Source organism: Lathyrus oleraceus, chromosome 5 (genome assembly GCF_024323335.1).
Source record: "Lathyrus oleraceus cultivar Zhongwan6 chromosome 5, CAAS_Psat_ZW6_1.0, whole genome shotgun sequence".
NCBI lineage: Eukaryota > Viridiplantae > Streptophyta > Magnoliopsida > Fabales > Fabaceae > Lathyrus > Lathyrus oleraceus.
The window spans coordinates 256,759,383-256,772,869 of NC_066583.1; positions in this window are offsets into that span (position 1 = coordinate 256,759,383).

Below are 13,487 nucleotides of genomic sequence, written 5' to 3' on the forward strand. Positions count from 1 at the left end.
CTATGTGTACATATTTGATGATTGGCCTATATTGGTGAATAATATATTGTATGAATGTGTATGTATACCATTATTGAATTGTGAATGATTTATGGTTATGGATGTGTATATGTAATCGTAATTGATGTGTTGTGATGAATGTGTATATGTACCAATTATGAGTCATGGTGATATGTGGGATGTTAAGACGGTATATAGATGGTCTTAATTGCATATGTGTTGGTATGTGCGCATTCATTCATAGCATGGTTGACTTCATTGTGGAAGTGGTTAAGCGGTGATCCTTCATTGGAAACAGACGTAGCAGACGTTAATCCTTAAGTGGGATTAGGCGTAGTATTTAAGCGGTAATCCTTCATTGGAAACAGACGTAGCAGACGTTAATCCTTAATTGGGATTAGGCGTAGTATTAAGCGGTGATCCTTAATTGGAAACAGACGTAGGGCTTTGGTCTTGTCCGGATCGGAAGCGTGGCTTGGATTCTAGATATTGAATCGGAAAGTGATGAAACTTTGAGTTCACATTGAGGTACCACATGCATGGAGTCACATTGTCTTGCATTGAGTCGTCTATAGTTATGTGATCATTGAATGCATGTATTGATGTGAATGCGATGTACGTTTGAAATATGTGAGATGATTGTTGATTAATATTATTGACGTGAGGATACCAAGTGTGATGAATTCTTAAATTGTGTTTTAATTCATTGTGCCTTATTATGCTATTTCATAATGATTTTGAATTCTCACCCTTTCTGTTTGAATGTTACCTTTACATGGGTATCGTGCAGATACTACAGAGTAGTATTGCTGGAGTAGGTGGACGGTAGCTTGCTCAAGAATAGCTGGAGAGTTTCCGTATTTAGTTTGAATTTAGGTAATGAGTCAATGCTCTGGTCATGTAACACTGGGTAGATTAGTGGTATTGAACTCATATCTTATTTTGATATGCTTTATGTCATTAATTGTTTTATTTTATTTGAAGTGATTATTGAGAGGTGATCATGGTATGGGACATGGATCATATTATGAAATACATGAGTATTCTTTATTTTCCGCTGCGAACGCATATTGCTTGAATATTCATGATGAGTGAAATGTGTTATTTTGAATGACCAGGTGTATTGTTGGTTTTTGAAAGTTTTAAGTTTCGAAAACGTCGATGTGACGCCCTTTTCTTTATATGCGTGCTTATTTACTCTGATTATGTGCTAAATAATTTGGGGTAGAAGAAGGGGTGTTACAAACCACACGAATCAAAATGAAGAAGATGACCTGAAAGACCAAAGCACAATACGTGTCAAAAGAGGATACACAAACTTCTCCCTATCATCAATGTTGCCTTTGGTATATGAAGAAAATGGATACGATCATTTTGAAGAGGTTAATAATAGAGTGAACACTACTTACAAGAAGATGTTTACATGAGATAAATTGAATGAAATAGAAGATAAACCATGAAGCATACAAGAAGAGGAAGATCTGGACGAAGAAAGTGATATTAATGGAGGACTGCATATTGAAGAGAATTTTTTTGGTGAGTATCACTGCCCAAAGTTCATACTTTCAAAGAAGGAAGAAAGACATATCGTTAAACCCTAGAGATAAGGTGTGATAGTTAAAATGCTTAGCAGGAGAATAAGTTATAAGACATTAGAGAATCGACTTCAAAAGATGTGTGCAAGAAGAGGAGTGCTTAACATTATGGACCCGGGACAAGAGTATTATCTAGTCACCTTCACAAGTGAAGAAGATTTGTACGTTGCACTGATGGAAGGTCCATGGTTGATATATGATCATTATTTGTCGGTGAGATAATGAAATCTGAATACTTATCCTTTAAATTATGCTATAGAACAACTTTTTTTCTGGTTAGGTTCTCTAGATTTTCAAATGAGTATTATGATGATAGAGTTCTTACTTTTATTAGTAATCGTATAGGTAAGACTGTCAAAGTGAACAAAAACAAACTATTTAGAGAAATAGGAAAATATGCAAGATTGGGCATTCAAGTATATATGACTAAACCCCTTTTGGCGATGTTCTCTATCAAAGGTAGGCATTATAAGGTAGATTATGAGGGACTTAATATTCTTTGTCTAACTTCTGGTAGGTTCAGGCATTACTTTGAAGGGTGTGTGAACAAATGTGAAGTTACAATAACTAGGATTGGTGAAATCGAAGAAAATGGAGGAATGAATGGAGGACACAAGGAAAACATTATAGTAGAAAAGTTAAGGCCTTGGACTATAGTACAAAATACAAGAAGGCCACAGAAAAACATGATGGGAAGCAAATCAGAGAATGACAAATCTACGGTGAAAGGAAGCGAAACTTCAATGATAAGAAAATAATTAGTGCAGATGAGAAGATCATGGGATCACGATTCGTTGCTCTTAATGATGAAGATGATAATATCGTCATTGAGGAGAATGATAATATCATTAAGTAAAGTAACAATTTTCAAAATGAATGCATGAAAATAAGAGGGGAGCAAAACATGAAGAATTCAAACAAGCCAAAACAAACTTGTAACACCCCAAAATTTGCCCTCCTTATTCACGCATTCATTTTTAGGTCATTTAATATTAGATACATTGCATTTTATCATGTCAATCGGGATTAGCTCTAAGAAGCTTGAACATTATCCAGGACACTTTTTTTTAAAATTTATTAAAAAAAAAACGAAAAAAAAAACAAAAAATGAAAAAAAAACGGAAATAAAAATAAAAAATTAATTAAATAAATAATTAAATAAATAAATAAAATAAAATAAAATAAAAAGAAAAAAATCTCAAACTTGGACCTCTCTCAAAAGCCCACTAAGCTACTAATATTAGTCTATAAATACCAAGACTTCATTTGAGAAAAAAGAGGGAGAACAGAGAGAAAAAGGAAGAGAAGCAAAATACTCTGAGGTTTCCTTGGAACAAAACCCTGGACAAAACCTGGAGAGAAACCTGACAGAGTTCAGAGCAACCTCCAAATCCTGAAGGGAACTCAACTGCACAGAATCACCTCTGCCTCACATAAACCCTAAAGATTGTTTTGTAAACCTCACGGGTGCAACTCAATTTCAATCTATCTCTCTAATCAGGTTTGCGCTTATTCCCATTACCTTTATGCTCTTAATTTGGATCATCTGAATGTATGAGGTATGATGGATGAATCTCATTAGGTTTTTGCCCACGGATTTTAAATGTATATGAATGTATAAATAATGCCTTGAATGCTTAATCCTTATCGTGTTTCACTAACCCTTTTGTTGAGTTTTTGTGAAGGCTCACATGACTTTTGCAGGGATAACTCGCTGGAGATTCCACTTTGCTCGTGGGATACCATTTGGGAGATTTATTCTGATTGCCTTGTTGGCTCATTTACTTTATGCATGTTTGTTTTGTATGTATTCGTATCCCCACAGGTAGCGCGGTTCCCTCGTCGAGGACTGCCCTTTTGCCCTTAAGCATCCCCCAAACCCTAAAACCCAAAGCAACACGTTAACTCCTTCTACTACAGGCGAGTAAGTCTCCAAAGGTCGAGCATCCGGTAGATTGCGTAGTGACGTCGTTCGTCCAAAACCCAATCCATAACCTTTAGGTAGTCGAACTACGGCTTGCTCTGATTCTCATTCCAGATGAGATACGTAGGCATAAGACGCGATGTCTTAGCGAGCACAATTACCCTTAACCCCTAGGTAGCCGAGCTACGAAGACTCTGATTCTCATATTCAGATGAGATACGTATGCAGTGGATGCGACATCCGTGCGAGTCATTTTCTTTTGACCCTTTTTTTAGTAAATAACACATTAGATAAACTCACACCCTTTAGACAAGAACTATAAAAGTGGATCCCGTAGAGTACTACGGATGCGTAGGGGTGCTAATACCTTCCCTTCGCATAATCGACTCCCGAACCCAAGATTTGGTTGCGAGACCCTGTCTTGTCCTTTCCTTTTTCCAGGTTTACTTCGAGCGTTTCCTTTCCCTCCTTTGGGATAAATAACGCACGGTGGCGACTCTCCTGTCTTTCTTCGCCGGTTGTTTTTTTTCGCATTCCATTTTTCAGGTTGCGACAGCTGGCGACTCTGCTGGGGACCCGGTTTCCCTAAGCGAGTCCCTCCTAGCTTTTGTAGGTTGTTTGTTTATTGGGTGTTTATTCTTTTGTACAGTTATTTATCTTTCAACATTTACCTGCTTTATTGCATTGTGTACATATGACTGTTGTATCTGCTGGTTCTGTTTGTGAGATGAGTTCTATACCCGAACTCGAGTGCACTTAGGATAGGAGAATGGCATAGTCTTGTTGACTTGTGTGGAGTTATTCCTTAACAAGTTGACTTGCAAGCCCATTCACTTGGTGGAGGTCATGTTAGGATCAATAATGTCACACAAGTAAGTTGTGGTTAGACATTAATTTTTCCAATATAGACCTTAGAAGCCAAGGACCTTAGTTTACCAAACCCATCTTGGCCTATTCGTAAGACGTAGTGCGAAAGTCGTTCAAGTGTAAGATTTGATACGATTGTTACGCAATACTACACTCATAAGAGTCCCTCTTGAGAATATTTTTGGAATACGAGTAGTCGTTCCTCCGATAATATCCTAAAGATGGGATTATGACTATGGGAACCTTTTGTAGAACATGTTTGGCAGGTTTAAACCTTAGTACACTCCCTTTGGGTGGTTCTTAACCTAAACTCCATGCTTGTGACTTACAACAAACCCTTGATTCATGGTTGATCCGTTCAGGTACCCTTAATATCAATGAAACTTAGGTGTTGATAAGGTGTAAACCATAATCCACCAAAAAATGGATGGTTGATATTAAGGATAACATGATCCATCCCATGACCTTTGTTTGGTGTGCTTTGCTTGATCCTCGTAATTTCTCTCCAGGCAGTGCAACCTGACAGATGTTCAAGCGGATCCAGCAATTCTGATTGACATGTCATTGCATTGCATAACATCATCTGCATATTTGCATCCAACATCTCATGCTTATTCATTTGCAGGGTATTCCCTTTTTAAGGGGGGGCCTTAAAATCGAATAAGCAGTGCATCGCATACCATACATACTAACCCTTGTTTGTTTTGCAGGTGTCACCGCAGTGTCTAATGTTTGTTCCCTGTTGCAGGCAGTTATTGGTCCCAAGCGAGTTCACAGGTACCCGACAAAGGAAAACCGTCCATGACTAGCAATGGACCAGATACAGAAAGAATTGGCTGATATGCGTGAAAGGATGGATCAGTTCATGACATTGATGACTGATATGGCAGAAGGCCAGGCGAAGCTGAAGGAATTGGTTGAGCAACCGAGGCCCGATCCAGAGGTGGAAATACCAAGTGCTGAGGGGAACCCTGGTAACCCTGGGAACCCTGGTAACCCTGGGAACGCTGATAACCCTGTGAACCTTGGTAACCTTGTGAACAATGGTAACGCAAATGCTGATGGAAACCCGGGTAATATTGGCAACACGGGAAATGTTGGGAATGGTATTGGTGGAAGATACAATGTGAATCAAGGAATTCGGATTAACGGGCGCCCCGTTACTGAAGATTGTCAGTATGATCAATTTTTGTTGCACGACGAGGCCCTCGAGACCACTCGCCGTATGGATGAGCTTGCTGAGAAGCTCAAATCTTTGGAGTCTCAAAATTCCTTAGGTTTTGATGTCACCAATCTTGGTCTGGTTCAGGGAGTAAGGATCCCTCACAAGTTCAAACCCCCTACTTTTGAGAAATACAACGGGGCTTCTTGCCCACGCACTCATCTCCAATCTTATCTGGGAAGGTTGGGAGCTCACACTGAAGATGAAAAGCTGTGGATGTACTATTTTGAAGACAGTTCAACTGGAGCTTCTCGTGAATGGTATTCTCATTTGTCTCGTACTACCATCAAGAGCTGGAAAGACTTGGCAGAGGCTTTTGTCAAGCAATATCAATACAACTTGGACATGGCTCCAAATCGGACCTTGTTGCAAGGAATGTCTCAAACTGCCAAGGAAACCTTTAGAGAATATGCTCAGCGTTGGAGACAGATTGCTACATCCGTCCAACCCCCTATGTCAGAAAGGGAGATGGCGGACATGTTCATGAACACTCTTTAAGGCAATTATATCGAGAGATTAGCTGCTTGCCCGTCAATCAGCTTTGCAGAGATAGTGATTGCTGGAGAAAGGATCGAGAGTCTGTTGAAGATGGGCCGAATTCAAGACAACAGTGCTTCCAACTCATCAGTTCCCAAGAAACCGTTTGCTGGTAACAGTCAGCGAAGAAGAGAAGGTGAGACGAGCATTGTATATGCCGGTAGAGGCAGGGGCAGAGGACGCCCTAATTATTATCAAGATCAAGTGGCCGCAATCACTATTCCAACACCTGTTCCTCAACCACAGTATCATCCGCAACAGCAACCCAGGTACAACAATCAATAACAAGGAGGTAATCCGGGTCAGCAGAGACCCTATCAACAACGTCCAAGGCAGGTGGACCGGGTCATTGAGCCAATCCCAATGCCTTATTCTGTATTACTTCCCAAGCTGATTGACATGAATCTGGTTACGTTGAGAACTCTGGCTCCACCAAACGATCCCAACAATCTGCCTAGAGGTTATGATGTCAACGCCAGATGTGCTTTTCACTCCAACGCACCTGGCCATACTACAGATAATTACAAGGCTCTCCAGCTAAAGGTACAAGATTTGAGAGATGCCCGGGCCATCAATTTTTCTCCGGTGCCTAATGTTATCCAAAACCCGATGCCAGCTCATGGCGGGCAGAGGATTAATGTTGTTGATAGTGGGGAAACTTTGAATTTGGTTTCTGATGTGACTAAAGTGAAGACTTCGCTATCGGTGGTTAAAGACCGACTCTTGAAAGGACAGATTTTCCCAGGCTGTGGGGAAGAGTGCAGAAATTGTCAAGACGCTGAGAACGGATGTGATAGTTTGAGAAGGGGTATTCAGCAACTGATAGATGAAGGTTGTCTTTAGTTCGATCAGACTCGTCCAGTGAAGAATGATGTGTCGACAGTAACGTTTTATTTCACTCCTGAAGAAATATATGTTCCCGAGAGACCCGCTTCGACAACAATATATTTCCCAGAAAGTCCAGCACCAATTTACTCTGACAACCCTCAACCGACTTTGATTGGCCCGGTCACCATCACGGTACCAGGACCTGTTCCGTATGAGAAAGACAGTGCTATCTTGTGGCACTATGGGGCTGATATCTACTGCTAGGGGCAGAAAGTTAACGAAGAAGACATTGACATTGGTAGCTCCGCTGTAGATAATGTTGGAGGAATTGGTGGCTTCACTCGTAGTGGACGCCTATTTGCACCATCAACATTGCGCACGAATGCTGAAGCTGAGGCAGCTGCCAAGGCTAAAGGAAAACAGGTATCCACCGAAGAGGTTACTACCGAGGAAGCTCCTCCTAAGACCGCATTCGAGAAGGAAGTGGATGAGTTTATGAGGATTATCAAGAAAAGTGACTACAAGGTAGTCGACCAGCTAAATCAGACACCCTCAAAGATCTCCATTATCTCACTATTGATGTGCTCTGAGGCACACAGAGCAGCCTTGTTGAAAGTACTGAATATGGCTTATGTTCCCCTAGAGATAACTGTTGACCAGCTGGAGTCGGTAGTTTCGAATGTACACACTAGCCATGCGCTAGGTTTCACCGATTATGACCTAACATCTGAGGGCAGGAATCACAACAAAGCCTTGCATATCACAATGGAATGCAAGGGACGGTGCTTTCCCATGTTTTGGTTGATACAGGTTCTTCTCTGAATGTTCTCCCAAAGAAAGCCTTAACGAAGTTGGATTGCGATGACGCCACCCTGAGGCCAAGTAATTTAGTTGTAAGGGCTTTTGATGGCTCTAAGCGAGCTGTTTGTGGCGAAGTTGAGTTTCCAGTTAAGATTGGACCGCAGGTATTCAAGAGTACCTTTTATGTGATGGATATCCAGCCTGCCTATAGCTGTCTGCTAGGTCGACCCTGGATTCATGCTGTCGGTGCTGTTACTTCTACTCTTCATCAGAAGCTCAAATATGGACTAGAAGGTCAGATCGTCACTGTCTGTGGTAAAGAGGATATTTTTGTTAGCCACCTGTCTACATTTAAGTATATGGAGATGGATGGCGAGATGCATGAGATGTTGTGTCAGGGCTTCGAAGCCATAAACATCAGTGAGGTCGCGCCCGAAACTGTCTTTTCACCTGAGTCTGAGAAGGTCGGGACTTCTATCTCTTCATACAAGCAAGTTGTTGAAGTGGTTAAGGCTGGTAATGCCCAAGGCTGGGGAAAATTTGTGGAGCCAATCATAAAAGAAGACAAGTTTGGATTGGGGTATACTCCGGGGTCTCAGAAGAATGAAGCCAGTACTTTCTCCAGCGGGGGTTTGGTTTCTCCCCACACCGTCAATGCTGCAGATGAAGACCAGGCTGACAGCGACTGTGACTTAGATAGCTGGATTCGCCCGTGTGTCCCAGGAGAAAAGCTCGACAATTGGTCGTCTGAAAAAGTCGTCCGGTTTACTCTACTGAAGGAGTAATTTTTATTATTTTCCTTTTATCACATGCATAATAAAGTCTTACACTTTGACCAAGGTGTAATGACTCATCTGTAGGGCCATCCATTTAGTTACATTTCGCAATTATTTTCATCATCAATAAAGGACAGCTTTTGCAAACAATTTTGTGTTCTCTGTCTTTCAATTATTTTTACTTTTACAAAAACGGCAATGTTTCTTTTTCATGTTTCTTTTTCGTTTTTCTTTCCAAAAAAACACCTCGTAAAACTGATCACCCGGATCTCACTGCTAACGACACTGCTATGACCAAGTATGACTTCGACAATCCTATCTATCAAGCCGAAGAAGGGGTTGAGGAAGATTGTGAATTGCCTGAGGAGTTAGCCAGGTTGTTGAAACAGGAGGACCGAGCTATCACACCTTATCAGGAGGTGATTGAGACCATCAACATTGGTACCGAAGACGACAAGAAAGAGATCAAGATCGGGGCCAGTCTATAGGCCGAGAGGAAAAGACCGTTGATCATGTACTTGACTGTGTTAGAAAGGTCAATGGATTGTGTGCTCGGTCAGCATGACGAGTCAGGTCGAAAAGAGCATGCAATATACTACCTTAGCAAAAAGTTTACCGACTGTGAACAAAGATACTCACTGCTCGAGAAAACTTGCCGCGCTTTGGCATGGGCTGCTCGCCGACTAAGACAGTATATGTTGACTCACACGACTCTATTGATATCAAAGATGGATCAAGTCAAGTATATTTTTGAAAAGCCAGCGCTTACCGGAAGGGTTGCTAGGTGGCAAATGATGCTGACAGAGTATGACATCCAATACACTTCACAAAAAGCCATCAAAGGAAGTGTCTTGTCAGACTATCTTGCCGAGCAACCGATTGATGATTACCAACCTATGAGGTTCGACTTTCCTGATGAGGACATCATGTTTTTCAAATCGAAAGATTGCGAGGAACCACTCCCGGAGGAGGGGCCTGACCCTGAATCCAAATGGATTATGATGTTTGATGGGGCGGTCAACGTCAATGGTCGCGGAGTTGGTGCAGTGTTGATCACACCGGAGGGGGTTCATATGCCATTTTGTGCCAGAATAACTTTTCCCTGCACCAACAATGAAGCCGGACGAAGCAGAACGGGTCCGTTCTCGATACAATCAGCTAAGCCTAGTTAAGGAAAAGAGACTAGCAGCTATATGCCATGGCCAGCTATATCAGAGACGGATGAAGAGAGTGTTTGATCAGAAAGTGCACCCTCGGGAGTATCGAGTCGGTGAATTGGTACTCAAAAGAATTCTTCCTCCCAACACAGATCACAGGGGCAAATGGACACCGAACAACGAGGGTCCATACGTGGTTAAAAGAGTTTTCTCTGGCGGAGCTCTGATGCTAACAACCATAGATGGCGAAGACTTCCCGTCCCCTGTCAACTCAGACGCAGTTAAAAAATACTTCGCATAAAATAGACCCGCTGGACAGTAAAAAGAATAGTCCAGGCAAAAAAGGGGCATCCCGACGAACCAAAAAAAAAAGAATGAAGAGGTTCGGGCAAAAATTAGGGATATAAAAAAAAATGTACACCCGGTGAGTCGAAAACCCGAAAAGGCGGCTCAGGCAAAAAAGGGTATCCCGGTGGATTGAAAACCCAAAAGGGCGGTCCATGCAAAAGTTAGGGAATAAGCGAATAACTGCGATCTAAGTTCATCCGTGTTATATCACCGTTTCATTCAATCCGACAATCTTCGAAGGTAAAAGATCGACTAATCATCCACTTTAGAAAGCAAGATGAGCAGAGCGTCTTGAGGACATACGAGCCATAGCAGAGTCGGAACTCGGTGGGACCCCGTTTCCACATTGCCATTAGGATAGTTTCTCTTGTTCAATTTATAGCGATCGCCTCTTTCCAGGGATCAGCTTCCTGATGTACTCGCCTATTCCTGGCACAAAATTTTCAACCAACAAAAGTCGAATAATTCAGTTAAAAAGCCTCTTTACTTTTCATTTATCAGTTTGTTTGCAAAAGATGTCTGAATTCTTGAGGAAACATATTGCATCTGAATGTAATGGTGGCTTTTGCAGATGACTTGCACAGGAAAATAGTCAAAATTTCTTTGAATATGCTTAATCCCGGACGGTGAATTCAAACCTAGTAATTCCCCGGGGGCATACGTGTATTTTATGGTTACAGGTCACAGGAACCGAATGCCAAGTCATGAATCCTCACCCCCAAGCGGTTGACAAAGCCTCTCCTCTGCAAAGCAGGTTCCCCAGTAGAATTGACAGTATCCAGACTGTATATCCCCAGTAGAGTTGACAGTATCCAGACTGTATATCCCCAGCGGAGTCGACAGTGCCAGACTGTATCTTCCCATCAACAGCGGAGTAGTCGCGTACCCAACAGACAAGAGGGTGGTGTTCCCAGTGTTCATCTCGCCCCCAGCAGATTATTTTTTTAAACAAATTTGTTTTAATCCCCAGCTTGAGGATGATTAGCAAGTTCATATCCCCAGCAAAGGTCGATTCCTACGACATTTCCCCAGGAAGTGCTTTCCTCACAGACTCTCCTCGCAGAGCCTCGCCAAACAAAGTTCCCATAGTTGATACTTCCCCAGCAAGGTCAACTTTTCAAAAAAGGCCGATTTATTTTCGGTGGCTCCCCGGTCCCGACAGACAGATCGTTCCCCACAGAGCATTCAAGGATTGATACAGCGATCCGCTCCCTGCCAGAGTTGCTTCCCCAAGCAGATTTCTTTTTTCTTTTGCACCATGCATAACATTTACATTTGCATTTGCATGCATATCAAACATACACATAAGCTGATAAACAGATTCTTTAAAGCGGACTGAAGAATTACTTTATAACCAGAGTCATGAGATCCAGCCAGAGGATCAAGTGTGAGTGATCCAGCCTGAGGGTCATTTTGAAGATTCAGCCTGAGAATCGTTTGCCGGTGATCCAGCCTGAGGGTCATTTTTGAAGATTCAGCCTGAGAATCGTTTTCCAGTGATCCAGCCTGAGGGTCATTTTTGAAGATTCAGCCTGAGAATCGTTTTCCAATGATCCAACCTGAGGGTCATTTTTGAAGATTCAGCCTGAGAATCGTTTTCCAGAGATCCAGCCTGAGGGTCATTTTCGAAGATTCGGCTTGAGAATCGTTTGCCAGTGATCCAGCCTGAGGGTCATTTTTGAAGATTCAGCCCGAGAATCGTTTGCTAGTGATCCAGCCTGAGGGTCATTTTTGAAGATTCAGCCTGAAAATCGTTTGCCAGTGATCCAGCCTGAGGGTCATTTTTGAAGATTCAGCCTGAGAATCGTTTTCCAGGGATCCAGCCTGAGGGTCATTTTTGAAGATTCAGCCTGAGAATCGTTTTCCCAAGAGTCAGCCTAAGGTTCGTTTTGAAGATTCAGCCAGAGAGTCGACTACGAGCGTTATTTCCCCAGCAAGCCGACTAGAGGAATAGATTGACAGCTCAACAGAAAATCAGCTTACAAGAGGATCCAGCCCGCGGATCGCAATTTAAAAACAAAGTCTAATCGAAAAGTCGTTATAACATGTTCTAGCCTGAAGAATATGTACGAAGCCCAAAAGTGGGATATTCTCGAAGCTGCATATCTAACATGAAGACTGTAGATTTCGAAAGAGGGTCAACCAACGCATGCCTCAGATGCGAGATCCTGATGATGGGAATTTATCATCAAAACAATCCAGATCTAGCCAGAAGATCAAAGTCAGGTCTAGCTAGAAGATCGAAGTAGATTCAGCCAGAGAATCAAAGAAAATAGATTCAGCCAGAGAATCGAAACAATTCAGATCTAGCCAGAAGATCGAAGAAGATCTAGCCAGAAGATCGAAGTCAGGTTTAGCCCGAAGACCGGAAATAGATTCAGCCAGAGAATCGAAACAATTCAGATCTAGCCAGAAGATCGAAGTAGATTCAGCCATAGAATCAAAGAAAATAGATTCAGCCAGAGAAGCGAAACAAAGGACATCTAGCCAGAAGATCGAAGAAGATCTAGCCAGAAGATCGAAGAAGATCTAGCCAGAAGATTGAAACCGTATCCAGCCCGAGGATCAAAATTAACATCCAACCAGAGGACTAAATTGAGTATAGATTCAGCCAGAGGATCGAAACTCCAGATTAAGTCAGAAGACTGATTCAGATTCAGCCAGAGGATCGGAAGAGAAATAAACAGCGCGGTGTATTTCAGCATTTTTGTGGTGTTCTCAGAGCGCAAATTTTCGGTCTGTCTTTGGTATTCAATCACAGCTCACCCTGTTTGTCTGATAAGCTGTTCGCTTTCATCCTGCTCGGGTTAGCTGATGACTGAATATGGGCAGCTGTAACACCCCAAAATTTGCCCTCCTTATTCACGCATTCATTTTTAGGTCATTTAATATTAGATACATTGCATTTTATCATGTCAATCGGGATTAGCTCCAAGAAGCTTGAACATCATCCAGGACACTTTTTTAAAAAATTTATTAAAAAAAAAACGAAAAACGAAAAAAAAAACGGAAATAAAAATAAAAAATTAATTAAATAAATAATTTTTTTTAAAAAAAAATCTCAGACTTGGACCTCTCTCAAAAGCCCACTAAGCTACTAATATTAGTCTATAAATACCAAGGCTTCATTTGAGAAAAAAGAGGGAGAACAGAGAGAAAAAGGAAGAGAAGCAAAATACGCTGAGGTTTCCTTGGAACAAAACCCTGGACAAAACCTGGAGAGAAACCTGACAGAGTTCAGAGCAACCTCCAAACCCTGAAGGGAACTCAACTGCACAGAATCACCTCTGCCTCACATAAACCCTAAAGATTGTTTTATAAACCTCACGGGTGCAACTCAATTTCAATCTATCTCTCTAATCAGGTTTGCCCTTAGTCCCATTACCTTTATGCTCTTAATTTGGATCATCTGAATGTATGAGGTATGATGGA